Source organism: Aegilops tauschii, chromosome 6 (assembly GCF_002575655.3).
Source record: "Aegilops tauschii subsp. strangulata cultivar AL8/78 chromosome 6, Aet v6.0, whole genome shotgun sequence".
NCBI classification, from domain to species: Eukaryota; Viridiplantae; Streptophyta; class Magnoliopsida; order Poales; family Poaceae; genus Aegilops; species Aegilops tauschii.
The window spans coordinates 212,164,773-212,170,465 of NC_053040.3; positions in this window are offsets into that span (position 1 = coordinate 212,164,773).

Below are 5,693 nucleotides of genomic sequence, written 5' to 3' on the forward strand. Positions count from 1 at the left end.
ATTCCTGAAACAGCATCAGGTAGCAATGTTCAGAGCACGAAATCAACAAGCTACAAGAACTTAACATGGCAAAGCAAGGCATGACAGTATTCTACTAAATGCATATGACAAAAGTCCCTTAATGACCATAAGCCAAAAAGGACCAGAAGATATGATGGCAACCATGTAAACATAGCAAGTTTCGTTAACATATCTCAGACGTAGCAGAAAACAGAGCAGGGCAGAAACAATAATATGAAGGCATCTTGGTGAGCTTGATGCACTCACCACAAAGAAATGCATGACAAAACAAGCATACCTACATCAAGATGGCATGTTTATGAAGCTATCCATGGCAAGAGCAAGTACATAGAATAAATGGAACAACTACAACAAGCTTGGCAAATTTGAATAACATGTAAACAATCTGCCAGAAATATTTTATAGCAAAAGTAGAGCAAGATTGAGTCATGCTATGGCACTCCATAATTGCAAACAAGGGCAGGAATGGATCAATTACAACAATATGTACAAAACATCTTTACTGAACATCTCCAAAATATGCATGGATCTCTCTGTAGCATCAATTTTACATGGCAACAAAATAACAGCAGACCAAGACAGAAATTACTGTCCCTGAAATCAGAAACATTATGGAGCCTAGTTTGCATGCTTGTGCTAGTCATCACAGAGATCACAAAAATACATGGCATACACCTATGGAAAGATGGCATGGCATAGAACAAAACACATGTAGAGCTCATGCCCATAAGATGCACAGATTAAATGCAACAAAAATAACAAATCTCCAAGTTCTGCTAAGTAACAGCAGATAACAGCAACTAGCACTCTTGCACCAGAGATTTGGGCATCAAGATGGACTCTAATGAACATGGTGCAATTGAACACAATGAAGAGCATCACGAGACGAACATTTCGATATATTACACGCGCGAAACGGAGCTATACGCAGAGAGTTATGCCATGATGAACAGGGGTATATAATGTGAAAATGCAAAAGACGGGAAATTTCGGGATGCGGGGAAAAAGTCAACCGTCGGTGCTCTCCAGATCCGATCGGGGCCGGCTCGGCGAAGCTCGCCGGAGCTGCGGGGAGGTGGCGGAGGGGAAGGAGAGGGCGGCCGGGCTCGGGGAAGGAGGTGAGGACGGGGAGGCGGCGGCGACCGACGTCGGGGAGGCGGCCTCGGGACGCGGCGGCAGCGGCGAAGACGACGATGGCGGCGGGGCACGGCGGCGGCGCCGAAGACGGCGACCGGCGAAGGAACAGAGGCTCGGGCGGCGGGTCGCGCGGAGGGAGGCGCGGGGCGCTCGGGCCCGGGAGGGCTCCCGCGGGCTCGGGCGGGCCGGCGGCGGCTGGCGGCGAGGAGCGCCACGTGGCAGCGCGCGAGTGGGCGTGGGCGACGGCGGGTTTGTCCGGCGACGTACGGACGTGTCCGGCGGCGCGGAGGGATAGGGTTAGGGTTTGGACTGCGGATTATTTTGGGAGGGGAGGCATATATATAGGTAGAGGGAGCTAGGAGACTCCAAACGAGGTGCGGTTTTCGCCCACACGATCGTGATCGAACGACCTAGAGCATGGAAGAGAGTTTGATGGGTTTTGGGCTGTTTAGAGAGGGGTTTTTGCTGCACACACAAATGGACTTTGCGGATGCCCGGTTAACCGTTGGAGTACCAAACGACCTCCAAATGGAACGAAACTTGACCGGTGGTCGCCCGGTAGTATACCTAGGCCACTTGACAAGCCTCAGTCCATTCCGAGAACGTTTGACACCCGCTCACGAAAGAAAACAAGAGGGGTGCGCCGGAGGAGGTGGGAGCGCCGGATTGCAAAACGGACAACGGGGAAAATGCTCGGATGCCTGAGACGAACACGTATGCAAATGCAATGCACATGATGACATGATATGAGATGCATGACATGAACAAAATGCAAAACGAAAGACAAAACCCGACCACGGAGGGAATATCATAACACATAGCCGAAAATGGCAAGAGTTGGAGTTACAAATATGGAAAGTTATATCCGGGGTGTTACACGTATGCTGTACATCGCACACACCTTCATCTGGCTGCCCGTTTCTTTTGTTCCTCCTCATCGCAAACAGCTAATTGAGCTGAACCGTATGCCCTACATCGCACACGCAACTAAAATCGGAACCGTGTTTGATGCATCCTCCATCGCAAACGTTTTGCACCTTTTTGACGGGTTTTTTACACGACCATTTGCGATTATGGCATCACACACAGTTTCGTCGAAGGGTCTCTAATCGTAGTGTCGCGTTAGCAGCATCCTGCAGTAGTGCGGGGATCGCCCTGATTGCACGACTGCGGTCGGGTGTTTTCCTTTGTTGGTTTCACCAACAATACGCAACCTCAAGGTGACAAAAGTGCTAGTTGACGGTGGGGCCGGTGTGAACTTGATCTCGCCCACCGTGATCGAGAGGCTGCAAATCCCCGATGGAGATCTCGAGGATACGGGCACATTTCAAGGGGTCAACCCGGGGAGGAGTCAGCCGAAGGGTAAGATCACGTTGCCCGTTACATTTGGGGGCGAGCTGAACTATAGGACGGAGAAGATCGTTTTTGATGTTGCCAAGATCCCCTTGCCCTATAATGGGATCCTCGGCCGCCCAGCACTGGCCAAGTTTATGTCGGCATCACATTATGCCTACAACACGTTGAACATGCCCGGGCCGATAAGCATCATCACCGTCCCCTCCGACAGGAAAGACGCGCTCATCTGTGCCGACCAACTCTACCGGGAGGCAGGCAACTTACCTGTGCCGAGCTGAGGAGAAGTGGTTCCCTCTCCGCCAACGTTCGTTGCCGGGACGGAGCCACCAGTGCCCATGCTTGCCCCCTCTTCCTCCATGCGCGTGGGCTCGGTGGTAGGTGCCCTTGCCAGAGACGCCCCTCTGGGTGGCGTGGTCAATAGGGGCAGCGTGTCAGGGGCGGCCTTCAGCGGCTCCTCCTACTGCCGCTCTCCTCCTGCAAACTCGATAAGGTTAGCACCAAGGATACACGCCCCAATGCCCGCCGATGGGGAGTGAATAACAGACTCAAGCTGGCGGCTTGAGCGGGGGCTGCGCTGGGGGCTGCTGTCCGGGCTGATCACCACCAACGCCGGCGTGCGTGGAGCGCTCACCGGAGGATCGTCGCCCGTCAAAGCCTTGGCCCTCTTCGCCACCCTCTGGGTCAGCGTCTCCGTGTTGCTGTGAAGATAATATCAAGTCAGGGAAAGATAGCGCAAGCGGATGGTCAGAAATGATGAGGGGCAAGGTGCTTACTCGTCCTCCTCCGCTGGCCTCCTCTTCCTCTTCAGGCTGAAGGACCCAAGGTCGAAGTCGGACTCTGGGGCAGCGTCCTCAAGGGGAGGAGGAGGGGATGGGGTCCTGGGCCACTCGGATGAGGAGGAGGCGGCGGCCGCTGTCTTCTTTGCTGCCACAGCCCTCATCGCCGCGGCCCTCATCTGGCGCGCGGGCTGCGCCTGGGCCTTGATGACCCACAAGTATAGGGGATCTATCGTAGTCCTTTTGATAAGTAAGAGTGTCAAACCCAACGAGGAGCAGAAGGAAATGACAAGCGGTTTTCAGTAAGGTATTCTCTGCAAGCACTGAAATTATCGGTAACAGATAGTTTTGTGATAAGGTAATTCAGAACGGGTAACAAGTAACAAAAGTAAACAAGGTGCAGCAAGGTGGCCCAATCCTTTTTGTAGCAAAGGACAAGCCTAGACAAACACTTATATAGAGGAAAGCGCTCCCGAGGACACATGGGAATTATCATCAAGCTAGTTTTCATCATGCTCATATGATTCGCGTTCGTTACTTTGATAATTTGATATGTGGGTGGATCGGTGCTTGGGTACTGCCCTTCCTTGGAAAAGCATCCCACTTATGATTCCCTCTTGCAAGCATCCGCAACTACAAAAGAAGTATTAAGGTAAACCTAACCATAGCATGAAACATATGGATCCAAATCAGTACCTTACGAAGCAACGCATGAACTAGGGTTTAAGCTTCTCTCACTCTAGCAACCCATCATCTACTTATTACTTCCCAATGCTTTCCCCTATGCCCAAATAATTTTGAAGTGTGATGTACTCGACGTTCACATAACACCACTAGAGGAAAGACAACATACATATCATCAAAATATCAAACAAATACCAAATTCACATGACTACTTATAGCAAGACTTCTCCCATGTCCTGAGGAACAAACGTAACTACTCACAAATCATATTCATGTTCAAAGAGGGGTATTTATATGCATAAAGGATCTGAACATATGATCTTCCACCAAATAAACCAACTAGCATCAACTACAAGGAGTAATCAAGACTACTAGCAACCCACTGGTACCAATCTGAGGTTTGGAGTCCCTAGATACTTAATGACTGATGGTGGTTCACATTTTAATCATGGTGCTTTTCGTAAAATGCTTGCAAAGTGTGATGTTAATCATAAAATTGCATCTCCATACCACGCACAGTCTAGTGGTCAAGTAGAACTAAGTAATAGAGAAATTAAATTAATTTTGCAAAAGACTGTTAATAGATCTAGAAAGAAATCGCCCAAGAAACTTGATGATGCATTATGGGCCTATAGACCTACATATAAAAATCCTATGGGTATGTCTCTGTATAAGATGGTTTATAGAAAAGCATGTCACTTACCTCTCGAACTGGAACATAAGGCATATTGGGCCATTAAAGAGCTCAATTATGATTTCAAACTTGCCGGTGAGAAGAGACTATTTGACATTAGCTCACTTGATGAGTGGAGAACCCAAGCCTATGAGAATGCCAAACTGTTTAAGGAAAAAGTTCAAAGATGGCATGACAAAAGGATACAAAAGCATGAGTTTAACGTAGGTGATTATGTTTTGCTATACAACTCTCGTTTAAGATTTTTTGCATGAAAAATACTCTCTAAATGGGAAGGTCCTTACGTTATCGAGGAGGTCTATCGTTCCGGTGCCATAAAAATCAACAACTTCGAAGGCACAAATCCAAAAGTGGTGAACGGTCAAAGAATCAAACATTATATCTCAGGTAATCCCATAAATGTTGAAACCAATGTTATTGATACCGTAACCTCGGAGTAGTACATAAGGGACACTTTCCAGAACATTTCAGACTCCGAAAAGGAATAGGTATGTGGTACGGTAAGTAAACCGACTCCAAAACAGTTCTCATAGCAATTTTTCTCCGTTTTGGAATATTTAAGAAAATAGGAAAATAAAAAGTAGTCCGAAAAGGACACAGGGCATCCACGAGGGTGGAGGGTGCACCCTAACCCCCTGGGTGCGCCCCCTGCCTCGTGGGCACCTCGTGTGCTCTCCGGACTCCGTTTTCTTGCACGATACTTCTTTTGGTCGGTAAAAATTCATTATATAATCTCTCGAAGGTTTTGACCACCGTACCACGACCCGATCCTCTGTTTTTGTTTTGAGTTGTTCCTGCAGCAGATTTAGAGCAAGATGTCATCTCAAGACTCCAACGGGGAGAGCTATGTCTCACATCTCATTGCTGACCCAAAGACCTATGGGGACCTATCTCCTTATGGCCGAACTACGGATGATGAGGAGGATGCTCATTTGATGAGGATCGATGATTCAAGTTCGGAGGAGGAGGATGTTCCTCTACCTCAACCTGGGGATATGCACGTGAAGTTCAAGAAGTCTAGTCTC